Source organism: Emys orbicularis, chromosome 6 (assembly GCF_028017835.1).
Source record: "Emys orbicularis isolate rEmyOrb1 chromosome 6, rEmyOrb1.hap1, whole genome shotgun sequence".
NCBI classification, from domain to species: domain Eukaryota; kingdom Metazoa; phylum Chordata; order Testudines; family Emydidae; genus Emys; species Emys orbicularis.
Window position 1 is genome coordinate 42293484 of NC_088688.1, and position 14121 is coordinate 42307604.

The following is a 14121-nucleotide window of genomic DNA, read 5'->3' on the forward strand; positions in this document are numbered from 1 at the left end:
GGAAAAGGAATTCAAATTTTCCCAGGGCTTTTCCTGTGTGGCTGGTCAGAGCATCCGAGCTCGGACTGCTGTCCAGAGCGTCAACAGAGTGGTGCACTGTGGGATAGCTCCCGGAGCTATTAGCGTCGAATTCCATCCACACCTACCCTAATTCGACATGGCCATGTCGAATTTAGCGCTACTCCCCTCGTTGGGGAGGAGTACAGAAATCGATTTAAAGAGACCTCTATGTTGAACTAAATAGCTTCGTTGTGTGGACGGGCGCACGGTTAATTCGATTTAACGCTGCTATATTCTACATAACCTCCTAGTGTAGACCAGGCCATACTGTGCTGCCCAGTGCAGCAGTCTGGGAGCTGACCTTGTTCGTGAAGACAGGGGCAAAAAAAGCATTGAGTACATTAGCTTTTTCCACATCCTCTGTCACGAAGTTGCCTCCCTCATTCAGTAAGGGGCCCACACTTTTCTTGACTTTTTCGTCTTGTTGCTAACATACCTGAAGAAACCCTTCTTGTTACTCTTAACATCTCTTGCTAGCTGCAACTCCAAGTGTGATTTGGCCTTCCTGATTTCACTCCTGCATGCCTGAGCAATATTATTTTTATACTCCTCCCTGGTCATTTGTCTAATCTTCCACTTCTTGTAAGCTTTTTTTTTTGCATTTAAGATCAGCAAGGATTTCACAGTTAAGCCAAGCTGGTCGCCTGCCATATTTACTTTTCTTTCCACACATTGGGATGGTTTTTTCCTGCAACCTCAATAAGGATTCTTTAAAATACAGCCAGCTCTCCTGGACTCCTTTCCCCAATCATGTTAGGCTACGTCTTCACTACAGGGGGTGGTCGATTTAAGATACGCAAATTCAGCTACGCGAATAGCGTAGCTGAATTCGACGTATCGCAGCCGACTTACCCCGCTGTAGGGACGGTGGCAAAATCGACCTCTGCGGCTTCCTGTCGATGGCACTTACTCCCACCTTCGCTGGTGGAGTAAGAGCGTCGATTCGGGGATCGATTGTCGCGTTCCGACGGGACGCGATAAATCGATCCCCGAGAGGTCGATTTCTACCCGCCGATTCAGGCGGGTAGTGTAGACCTAGCCTTATTCTCCCAGGGGATCCTGCCCATCAGTTCCCTGAGGGAGTCAATGTAATATTTGGTCAAATGGAATATTTTTGTCTTTTCATTCACAGTAGTTTCTAGACATGTACTCTTCTCACATCATCCTCACAAAACATTTTTGTGTGCAGGTGATTTGTGTCTGAGGAAGCTATTGGAGAGGACACAGCCAGGACCCCCGCTGGTACCAAGGAGGGAGGATTGGTGTGGCTCCCTACCCGTCTCAGTGTCCCTGCAGTTCTTAGGTGGCCTACCCCTAGCCCTGAGCCCCCTCCCACACACCCAAACCCCTGGGCCAGCACCAGCCTCTGCAGAAATCACAGTGGTCACGGAAAGTCACAGAATCCATGACCTCCGTGACAGACTCGCAGCCTTACTTATCATTTCAAATGCTTTCAAATGTGTTTATGCACCCTTCTCTCCTGGGTGTCATTTGTTTTTTTTTAAATCTAATTCTGTAACAAATATTTTTGTTGTGCCCACTAATGCAGAATGACTTTTACCTGTAACTTATCAATTAGGCAGAGCCAAAAGATGCCACTCTGGATTTTTATGCTTTTTGGTATTGTTCCAGACAGCTTCTGTTGCTGTATAAAATGTTACACTGCTTGAAGCAAAAATTACCTTTGAGAACACACTGAATAAATGGTATGCTGTTCATTTGAGGTAAAAGTAGATATCATAGTATCAGAGAACCATAGGGTTAGAGGGGACCGCCAGGGTCATCTAGTATAACCTCCTGCCAAGATGCAGAATTTGTTGGATCTAAACCAGGGGTCTCAAACTCAAATGACCATGAGGGCCACATGAGGACTAGTGCATTGACCCGAGGGCCGCATCACTGACGCCCCCCCTCGCTGCCTCTGGCCCCGCCCCCACTCCACCCCTACCATTAGGCCCTGCCCCTGCCCCACCTCTTCCAACCCCTTCCCTGAAGTCCCCACTCTAACGCTGCCCCCAGGGAGTGCAGAAAGGGTGCAGGGTGCGGCAGGGGGCTCAGGGCAGGGAGTTGAGGTGCAGGAGGTGTGCAGGGTGCGGCAGGGGGCTCAGGGCAGGGAGTTGGTGTGTGGGGTGCAAGAGGGTGAGGGGTGTGGCAGGGGGTCGGGGTGCAGGGTGCAGCAGGTGGCTCAGGGCAGGGAGTGCAGGAGAGGGTGCAGGATGCAGCAGGGGCTCAGGGCAGGGAGTTAGGGTGCAGGATGTGGCAGGGGGCTCAGGGCAAGGAGTTGGGGTGCAGGAGGGATTCAGGGTGCGAGCTCCAGCCCGGTGCCGCTTACCTAGAGCAGTTCTGGGGTGGCAGCGGCGTGCACCGGGGCCAGGGCAGGCTCCCTGCCTGCCTGCCCCGGCCCCTGACCCCACGCCGCTCTGCTCCAGGAAGCAGATGGAACCATGTCCCTGCAGCCCCTGTGGGAGAGGGAGAGTCTCAGGGTTCCGTGCGTGTGCTGCTCTTGCTGCTCCTCTAGGTACCTCCCACGAAGCTCCCATTGGCCGCGGTTCCCTGCGGGGGACGGTGCCTGGAAGGAGGCAATGCAGGAGCCCCCTCCCCCCTTCCCCCTCCCCCCTGGCCCAAAGGGGCGTGCTGCCAGCTGCTTCAGAGAGCGGCGCGGGGCTTGCAACGCCACAGGGGGCAATCCCGCGGGTAGGCAGAGGGGGGCGGGGCGCAGGGAGCTTGGCGGGTCACACTCAAGAGTCCCGCGTGCCGCGTGTTTGAGACCCCTGATCTAAACCATCCAACACAGATGGCTATCCAGTCTCTTTTTGAAAATCTCCATTGAAGGCGCTTCCACAATCTCCCGAGGCAGTCTGTTCCATTGTCCTACTGTTCTTACAGTTAGGAAGTTTTTCCTGAGATTTAATCTAAATCTGCTCTGTTGTAGTTTGAATCCATTGCCTCTTGTCCTGCCCCTCTATGGCAAGAGAGAACAACTTTTCTCCATCTTTTTTTATGGCAGCCTTTCAAGTATTTGAAAACTGTTATGTCCCCCCTCAATCTCCTCTTTTCCAAACTAAATATACTCAGTTCCTTCAGCCTTTGCTCATATGCCTTGCATTCTATCCCTTCGATCATCTTTGTCACTTGCATCTGGAACCTTTCCAGTTTCTCTACATCCTTTCTATACATTGGTGACCAAAATTGAGACAGTAGTCCAGCTGAGGCCTAACCAGCGTCAAATATAGCGGCACTCTCATTCGCATACTATGCTTCTGTTAATGCAACTTAAAATTGCATGTGCTTTTTTTGCAACAGCATCGCATTGCTGACTCATATTGAGGTTGTGATCCACCACAACTTCCCCATTCTGTATTTATGCATTAGGTTTTTCTTCCCCAAGTATAACATCTTACATTTGTCTTTGTTGAATTTAATTTTGATTTTATAGCCCAGTCCTCCAATTTATCAAGATCCTTTGGAATTTTAGCTCTATCCTCCAAAGTGGTGTGGCAACCCACCCAGCTTCGTGTCATCTGCAAATTTGTTCAGTATGCTCTCTATTCCTACATCCAGGTCATTTATAAAGATGTGTAACAACATAAGATCCAGCACAGATCCCCGTGGAACCCCATTTCAGACCTCGCTCTAATCTGACATTATTCCATTAATAGTTACTCTTTCATTGCTGTTGTTTAACCAATTCTGTATCCACTTAATGGCATTTCTGCTGAGCCCACATTTTTCCAGCTTACCTATCAGAATGTCATGTGGGAATGTGTCAAAAGCCTTGTTAAAGTCCAGGTATATTATGTCCACCACATTCCCTCTATCCACCAAATCAGTTACCCTGTCAAAGAAGGAAATCAAGCTGGTTTGGCATGATTTGTTATCAGTAAATCCATACTGGCTGCTAGTGAATACCCCTTCATCCTCCAGGTATTCACTAATTGAATGTTATATACATTGCAGTAGCTTCCCTGAAGTCAGGCTGACTAGTCTGTAGTTCCCCAGGTCCTCCTTTTTCTCCAGGTCTTCCGGGACCTCTTCTGTCATCCATGAGTTTACAGATATTATTGCTAGTGGCTCCGAGATTTCTTCAGCTAATTTCTTCAGATTTGGACATGAATAGCATCTGGCCCTGTTGATTTGAATTAATTCAAATTAGTCAGAAGATCTGACGTGTTCTTTACTTATCCCGAGCTGCATCCCTTCCCCTTTATTGTCTATTGTAACTTTGGTAGTCGTCCGATCACGTTATTTTTTTTTTATAAGACTAAAGCAAAATAGGCATTGAGCAGCTTTGCCTTCCTATCCTCTTCCATTACCAGCTCACCACCTATATTTGAGCAGCGGACGCACACCATCCTTGATCTATCTTTTTTGTCTGACGCACATTTGAAGAATCCATTCTTGTTTTCTCTAACATTTCTTGCCAGTTGTGACTCATTCTTTGCCTTGGCTTTCCTGATTTTTTTTTTTTTTTTTGGTCCCTACACACTTGCACAGTTTTCCTTGGTGACATGCCCCTCCTTCCATTCTCTGTATATATTCCTTTTGGTTTTTAGATAGCTAAAAAGCTCCTTGTGCAGCCACATTGGCCTCCTGTGGATCTTCTTATCTTTTCTCTGCATGGGAATAGCTTGACGCTAAGCCGTTAGTATTATATCTTTTAGTAACTGCCAGCCCCCTTTGATGACTCTTCTTCCTAATTGGTCTTTCAATGGAACCTTCCCTAATATTTCTCGGAGTTGGTTGAAATCTGCCTTTCTGAAGTCAAGTGTCCTTGTTCTGCTGTTCTCATGTCCTCTTTTCCTTAGAATCTTGAATTCTATCAGATCCTGATCACTTCCATCCAAATTATCATATGTTACCGATAGATCAGTTAGCAGTTATATAATACAATCGTGATGATAAATCCTTGTAAAGTAGCAATTAATGTCTTTTGAGAAACTGTGTTTTCACTACTTTTTTTTAATTAATCAGCTTCTGTTGTTAGCACTGGTTTTTCCATTAATCTGGGTGGCTTCTACCTAGTTAGAGTTGGTGGAATTCATTTTTTATTTTAAATTTTTTTATATATTTTTTTAAAATTTTTCACAGTTGTGTGAAATTATTGGGGGTCAGATAAATTATTTCATGACAATAGACATTGTGATATAAAAGTTTGTTTTAACAGAAATAAATCTCAAATTGTCAACATCACATGTCAAAATATACAAAGTGAATAAATTAAACTGAGTTCTCAAGCAGCATTTTTCTTTCTCTGCCTGTTTGTAAAAAATTATTGATGGAAATATTTTGTGTTTGTTTATTGACATTTACTGGTAAAAATCTAATCCATAGGCATGCGCAGCACATTTCATTAGGGTGTGCACCCAGGGAATTTTATTTATTTATTTTTTTAAAGGTGAACATCATAAAGTTTGGGGTGTGGGAGGGACTGCGGGGTGTGGGAAGGGGTGCGGTATGCAGGAAGGGGCTCAGGACAAGGGATTGGGGCAGAGGAGGGGTGCGGAGTGCTTGAGGGGGCTCAGGGCAGGGGGTTGGGGTGCGAGGTGTAGGCAGGGGGCTCAGGGCAGGGAGTTGGGGTGCGGGGTGCATGAGGGGGCTCAGGGCAGGGGGTTGGGGTGCAGGAGGGATGTAGAGTGCAGGAGGAGGCTCAGGGCAGGGGGTTGGGGTGCCTGGGGGTGCAGGGTGCAGCGGGGGCTCAGGGCAGGGGGGTTGGAGTGCAGGAGGGGTGTGAGGTGCAGGTAGGGGGCTCAGGGCAGGGGGCTTGGGGCATGGGGGTAGGAGGGGTCTCAAGGCAGGGGGTTGGGGTGCGAGGTGTGGGCAGGAGGGGGCTCAAGGCAGGGGGTTGGGTGCGAGGTGCAGGCAGGGGGCTCAGGGCAGGGAGTTGGAGTGCGAGGTGCAGGCAGGGGGCTCAGGGCAGGGGGTTGGGGTGCAGGAGGGGTGGTCTTCAAGGTATTGGGATACCACAGTCTTCGATATGTATTCCTTTGTTCAGTGCTGTTTCAGCTAATGAATGAATGCATGGCAACTATGAATCTTGAAAGATGGTGGTAGAAGTCCTAAAGCAGTTCAGTTACTGTTAGGGCTGTCAACTAATCACAGTTAATTCACGCGATTAACTCAAAAAATTAATCACGATTAATCAAACTTATAATAATAGATTACCAATTGAAATTTATTAAATATTTTTAGATGTTTTTCTACATTTTCAATATTGATTTCAATTACAAAACAGAATACAAAGTGCAGTACTCACTTTATATTATTATTTTTTATTACAACTATATGCACTGTAAACAGGGGCGGCTCTAGCTTTTTTGCCGCCCCAAGCACGGCAGGCAGGCTGTCTTCGGCGGCATGCCTGCGGGAGGTCCGCCGGTCCCGCAGATTCGGTGTACCCGCCGCTGAATCTGCGGGATCGGCGGACCTCCCGCAGGCAAGCTGCTGAAGGCTGCCTGACTGCTGCCCTTGCAGGGACCGGCAGGCTGCCCCCCGCGGCTTGCCGCCCCAGGCACGCGCTTGGAGCGTGCGTGCCTGGAGCCGCTGCGGACTAAAAATGATAAACAGAAGAAATAGTATTTTTCAATTCTCTTCATACAAGTACTGAAGTGCAATCTCTTTATAATGAAAGTGTAACTTAAATTTTTTTTTTTTTGTGGTTACATAACTGCACTCAAAAACAAAACAGTGTAAAACTTTAGAGCCTACAAGTCCACTCAGTCCTCCTTATTCTGCCAATCGCTAAGACAAACAAGTTTGTTTACATTGACGGGAAATACTGCTGCCTGCTTCTTACTTACAACGTCACCTGAAAGTGAGAACAGGCCCTGCAAGGTATTTACATGACAGATATGCTAAACATTTGTACGCCCCTTCATGTTTTGGCCACCATTCCAGAGGACATGCTCCCATGCTGATGATGCTCGTTAAAAAAATAATGCATCAATTAAATTTGTGACTACTCATTGAGGGGAGAATTGTATGTCTCCTGCTCTGCTTTACCCACATTCTGCATATAATTCATGTCATAGCAGTCTCTGATGATGACCCAGCACATGTTCGTTTTAAGAACACTTTCACACCAGATTTGACAAAACGCAAAGAAGGTACCGATGTGAGATTTCTAAAAATAGCTACAGCACTCGACACAAGGTTTAAGAATCTGAAGTGCTGTCCAGAATCTAAGAGGGACAAGGTGTGGAGCATGCTTTTAGAAGTCTTAAAAGAGCAACACTCTGATGCAGAAACTACTGAACCCAAACCACCAATAAAGATAGCTGCCTTTCCAGTGTGAAACTTCTGCTGGTGGCATCTGACTCAGAGGATGAAAATGAACATGCGTCGGTCTGCACTGCTTTGGATCGTTATCGAGCAGAACCCATCATCCGCATGGAAGCATGTCCTCTGGAATGGTGGTTGAAGCATGAAAGGACATATGAATCTTTAGCGCATCTGGCACGTAAATATCTTGAAACGCCGGCTACAACAGTGCCATGCGAATGCCTGTTCTCACTTTCAGGTGACGTAAACAAGAAGCGGGCAACATTGTCTCCTGTAAATTGTAACCAACCTGGTTTGTCTGAGTGATTGCACTACAGTACTTGTATGAGGTGAACTGAAAAATAATTTTTTTTTGTTTTTTACAGTGCAAATATTTGTAATCAAAAATAAATATAAAGTGACCACTGTATACTTTGTATTCTGTGTTGTAATTGAAATTAATATATTTGAAAATGTAGGAAATATAGAAAAACATGCAAAAATATTTAAAATAAATGGTATTCTATTGTTGTTTAACAGTCTGATTAATCGTAATTAATTTTTTTAGTCGTGCGATTAATCACGATTAATTTTTTAAATCGCTTGACAGCCCTAGTTACTGTGTGTCCTGCTGCAGCATTGCAAGTGGCTAAAAAGTCCAAATCTTGCTTGACAGTCCTTGCTACAGATAATGCAGGCATCAGGCACAGGCACAGAAGATGAAGCTGGTGTACTCCTACCGCTTGAGACCTCCTGCGCTTTCCTTTTTCTCAATCACCTCTCTTCAGCCTCCAATGTGGCCTGCCTCTTCCCAGATGTTTAATGTTTTCAGATCCCTTCTGCAAACGTTCTTGAACCTGAGCCTAGGTTAACCCAGTGGCCTTGGAGCATCTGCACATTCTCTATACAGGAGATCTTTGGAATCTGTCCATCCAATGCAGATGACCAAGCCTCCAATGTGGCCTGCCTCTTCCCAGATGTTTAATGTTTTCAGATCCCTTCTGCAAACGTTCTTGAACCTGAGCCTAGGTTAACCCAGTGGCCTTGGAGCATCTGCACATTCTCCATACAGGAGATCTTTGGAATCTGTCCATCCAATGCAGATGACCAAGCCAACAGAGATGTGTGTGTTTGAGAATAGTGATTAGACTTGGTAATTTTGCTTTGTCAAGTACTTTGGAGTCAAGAACTTTGGTTTCCCACTCAATATTTAGAATACAGTGAAGGCAGCAGCAGTGAAAGGTGTTTAGCCATCTCATACCTTCTGTAGGTGGTCCAGGTCTCACCACCATACAGCAATATGGTCAAAACTCATGTCTGGTAGACCAATCCTTTGGTGTTCAGTTTGTTTTCTGTTATCCCAAACGTGCTTGGTCAGTTGGCTGAACGTGATAGCTGCCTTTCCAGTGTGAAACTTAACTTATCTCTAGACGATGAGCTTATCAGATACATTTATTCCTAGTTAGCAGAACTTGTGCACAACTTCTAGGGTGGTGCTAGATATTAAAACTTCTGGTGCAGTAAACACAACTTGTGCCATAATCATTAACTTCTTTAGAAACATGGTCCAAATTCATAACAAGTTAGCACAACACTACTGCAAAGTTGCTGGTGCTCCTCTTCACTTCAGTGAGCACTGTGCTGTCGGCGAAAAGTTCTCTTATCAGCAGGTGTTTGACTATCCTTTTTGTTCTTGGATGTGCAATGTTGAAGAGCTTTCCCCCCCCCCCCCCCCTGTCTGGTCTTGTATGGAGATGTATAACCTCAGTGCTAAATGAGAGAGCATGACAAAGCAGCAGACAGAAGAATATACCAAAGAGTTTTGGTGCCAAAACATATCTCTGTTTGGTGCCACTGCAGACTTCAAAGCTGTCAGATTGATCACCATCATACTGGAGTGTAGCCTTTTTGCCATTGTGGAAGGATTGAATCAGACTGAGTAGGAATGGGGGGGTAACCAAGTCTCTGTAGCAATTGGAAAAGACCTTTTCTGCTAACTAGATTAAGAGGCTTTGTAAGATCTATAAAAAGAACAGGAGCACTAGTGGCACCTTAGAGACTAACAAATTTATTAGAGCATAAGCTTTCGTGGGCTACAGCCCACTTCTTCGGATGCATCTGAAGAAGTGGGCTGTAGCCCACGAAAGCTTATGCTCTAATACATTTGTTAGTCTCTAAGGTGCCACTAGTGCTCCTGTTCTTTTTGCGGATACAGACTAACACGGCTGCTACTCTGAAACCTGTAAGATCTATGAAGGCCATATAGAGAGGTTTTCCTTGTTCTTGATGCTTTTTTTTTTTTTTTGCAGTTGCCTTCGTGCAAAGACCAGATTGGTAGTTGATCTACTGGCATGGAAGTTGCACTAACTCCCTGGATATATATGTTCAGCAAGAACTTGCAGTCTTTTGAGAGTGACCCAGACAAATGCCTTGTCAGCAACAGTAAGGAGAGAAATTCCTCTGTAGTAGTTGCGATCACTCCAATCTCCCTTTTTTTTCCTTTTTTTTTTTTTTTAATACAACGTTCTGAGGTTGGTATCCTTCATATCTCATCCTCTTTCCCTCAAGCATGCAACCAAAACATCAAGCACAACTTACCTTCTGTATTTCAGGAACTCAGCTGGAATTCTCTTTTTTCCTATAGCCTTTCTTGATGCTACAGAAATGATTGCCTTTCCAAACTCATTTATAGATGGTTTTGTATTAAGCTCTTTGGTAGTCTGGAGTTTGGTGATCACATTTAGCTGCTTCAGAAACAGTGGTTTCACATGAGTAGAGTTTGTGGTAGCATTCTACCCTGTGTTGCATCTATTTGCTGTTTTTGTAGATACAGACTAACACGGCTACCCCCTGATATATTGTGTGTTTTGCTTCAGTCAGTAGAAGCATTTCTTCAGAGTGTGCTGCACTCCAATCTTTATCTTGTACAATTTTTTTACCAAAAGCTATGGTTTCAGCTATATGGATGTTTGTTCTGAGTGTGTTCAATTACTACTTTTCCTTTATTATTTATATGATATATATTAATGTATATTTTCATATATTTTTCTGGTAAGATTCACAATGTGCCGCTGTCCTCATCAGTGGTGTAATTCTTGATCTAATTTTTGACTCCAGGGTCCTCAAGATAGGGATTTTTTTATTTTATTTCAACCAATGGCATTATGTTTTAATAATGGAGTGTTGAGTGTATGTCATGTTCTAGACAAAGCCAGAAGGATGAGGGTGAGTGAAAATATGAAGTGCTTTTTATATTAAGCACAGATCCTCGATACTGCAGTGATTGAGATAGGTGGGATTGGGATGCCATGTTTAAGTCTGCCTAGACCAGATGAATTGGAAAATTGACTAGGGACAGCAACAGTAGAGTACAGATTCCCTTCTGACTGCATTCTTTCTCTTTTCCCACATTCTCCTGGCTGCTTGTAACTTCTTTTCTTCTTTAAGTCTTTGAACGGGGGTTATTTGAGCCAGATAATGTTGCTAAGCCCCTTCAGTAACATCAACTCCAGTTAACAAGACCTAGATGTACTCATTTTAAAGTAGCCTGAGATTGGCAAATGACAGCTTCCAGAAGATGTGAAATGAATGGAGGCTTTTAAAAACTGAGTACAGTTTTTCACTATTGCCCTAAACAAAGAGGACAAATTAGGTACAAGTGATCTGGGCCGTGCTCTTCCTCCCATCTACACTTGTCATTAGGCCTCTAGAATCTTTCGTTTTTGTTTTTTTGTGTGTGAGCTTCTGATATGTTAACTACAATTAAGAAAAGAGATTCAGGTGTTGATTTATTATGTTACAGGTCTATTGAAAAATTACCAAGCCACTAAATGCCTTATTTCAGTTCACTTTGAACAAATTTTCAAGTGTATGTTTCCCACTGAACTATGTTCAGGTATGTTGTAATTATCTCAGGCATGGTATGGAAAAGATTAAAAAGCCTGCATAGTCTTTTGTGACAATATTACATTATTTAAAAGTTTAAGAACGATGTTAAATGTGAAGCTCAGTGACTGCAGAGTTAAACTAAAATTTCTGGTGCTAGATACACTATTTAGTTTAAAAATATAAAAAGGAATGTTGCAAATGGGCAGTTATGCATCTTGCACTCAAGTATATGCACATAGAATTTGCACTAATACATCCAGTAAAGCATGTTTTTTTTCCCCTTATCGAAGTGTAAATTAACTATGCAAGTCCTTCACATAAATAGCTTTTCAGTCATCATGCGTTGATTTACAGATCAACTTCAGCTTTATTACATACTGAGAACCCCCTCCTCTAAGCCTGTTTTACCATGGTTTTCTTTTCCTTTGCTTTGTACCTGACTTGCATAATGTTCAGTGAATCCTTTGATAGATGTTATTTCTAAGGAAAGTGATTGTGGATTGGAAGCTTCATAGGGCCAAAAGGATTATGCAGTATTTTTAATGGTCTACATAAAATATAATTGATTGACCTAGAAAAATATTGTCTCTGTTCAAGGCAAGTAATGGGTATTTTACCTTATTTTAAATTGATAAATGTGGAATTCAGAAATACTTCACTGCTCAAAACTATTTATTACAAGCTTCTGGGGCCAAAAGAATGTTCTACACTTGCCAAGCGAGTAGGTTAATGAATGGAATTTTGTTAGTCAGTGGCTGGATTTCACAAAAAATACAGTATTTTGGTAGAGACCTTCTGTGCTGCTTGGAATTGCAATTGTTCTAAATATGGGTTGTTAAAACAAGCTGGTCAGTGGTATTAGCAACGTTTTACCTTGCATTTTTATTTTTAATTTCAATGTAACTGAGGGGAAAGTGAGACCTAATTGAGCATGGACGGAGTGCATATACTTGAATAAACAACTAGCTGACTGAGGCAACTGAGCAAATGAAACCTTTTTAGGTAAGGTTAGGAGCGCAATGGTGACTGACTAGAAATGGATTTTACAAATGAACTAAACTGCTCTCACTTCATTAGTATTCATGGTAAATAGAAAAAATTCCTTCCTGAAGATATGTTCTCCTCAGCAAATTAAAGCATTTTTTCACTAACTAAATGATGATGGTGTCAACAACTGATGGAGATGAATAGGTCCTCTTAATATACCTCAATTTTTTTTTTCTGGAATTGAAGGTGACTTTGAAGGAAAGTTTACTATAGTTTAATCCTCGTCAGTTTAGCATCTGCCAGTGATATTTATTCCCTTTCCGTCCCAAAGTCTCTATGTATAATCCACACTGATAAAATAATGTTAAATTTACAGTGACATATGGAAATATTTAATGAATGTATTGTATTTGTAATTGGCTTTCTTATGCCATCGTGAAGGTCATTAAAGTACTTGAGTTTTGTCAATGGTGGTTTTTGAAGTCTGTTGTCTTTTTTCTTACGTTCTCAATACCTAATATCCCATTTTTAGTGAAGAAATTAAAAAATAGCCACGGCTGCTAATGCTTTATCTTGTGCTTTAGCAGAGAGAGCACAAACACACACAATTGCCAAGACTCTGCTAATATTAGACAAGGAAGTAAAACACAGACTGTGCTGTATGAAGGAACAAAAATGCATCTGTGCCAAAAAGAAAAGGGTGTGTACGCGTGAGGAGAGGGTGAGGGGGGGAGAGGAAGTGTTACTTTCAGGCAGTTTTAACAATGCAATAACAATTTAACAACTGATAGAGAATAAACATTAAAATCTCTTAAAAAATAACTAGTGAGAGAAACTCGTGTGCATAGTCTTCTTTTATAGTTTGTTTTGCCTACAGGCAAATCAGTAAAAGAGTATCTTCAGTATTTTGTCCTATAGGAACCAATTATATATTCTTGTGTCAAATACACATTCTAGACTTCATGTAAAATATTGGTAGTAGTTTTCTAGCAGTACTCTATTGGGCAATGAGCACTGCTGTTTATAGCTGGCATACCAAATTGCAAGAAGCAGACAGACAATTATAGTGTTTTAGTTTATCTGTGGAGACTGTTTAAATTTGAAAACTAACATTTTCTTCAGAACTGCTTGCTCTTTAGCTGGCATATCCTGTTGTATGGTAACCAAGCATATCACACTCACCCTGTCTCCTCTAATTTTTTTTTCTAGCTGAGTTCAGCACTGTTTAGATCTCAGGCTTGGTTAGTGTGGAGCATTAATTTTCTGTTCAGAAAGCTGAGTTTGTCCAATTAGTCACATGGAACCTAGAAGGCTGCAGGCATATGTGGGGCTTCTGTGGGACAATATAACATTCTGTAATTTATCCTGAATGTTTGCATTTTCCCAGTAACAACACTGAATGCACAAGAGCAAATTTGTCTCCTTGCCCCCTCAGGTTTCACCAGTCCAGGACTGATCGGTTGTGTTCTTACTCTAACAGAAGCCTAGAGTGCTTGGCACACCTGTCTGCAGGCTTACTCATGAAACTCCCCCTGTACTCATTTAGCTTCCGCACAAGACAGATGTAGTAGTAGACACCAATAAGATTTCAGTACCTCAGAGCAATTTTTCTTTCCCCCTGCCAAGATGGAAGAAGGAAAAGATCACAGGACAAGAAAGGAAGGGAATATCTTTCCTGCTGAGCAGTATGCCTCAAACCCACTGGTGGGTCAGCATTCACGGTACAGGGCATTTCCAGCCATCTGAATTTTGTTGAAAATTATTTAGCTGGCCTAATATTGCTGATTGGCTATTTTTATGTTCAGTTTGTCTGTTTCTAATATCAATTAAATTAATTGGAACTGAAAAAAACTGCGATTCCACTCTTGATTATAGTCTTTCACAAAGGTTGCAGACATATTCTGGAGAGTGAGCGAGTGCGTATATGCA

The 14121-nt window shown here is 43.0% G+C and overlaps 1 protein-coding gene across 1 annotated transcript in view; it reads left to right on the forward strand.

The window, feature by feature from the left end:
* The window catches only part of MAST4 (microtubule associated serine/threonine kinase family member 4), a 438694-nt gene that overhangs the window by 77634 nt on the left and 346939 nt on the right, over nucleotides 1-14121 (forward strand). The gene's annotated exons all lie outside the window — the stretch shown is intronic.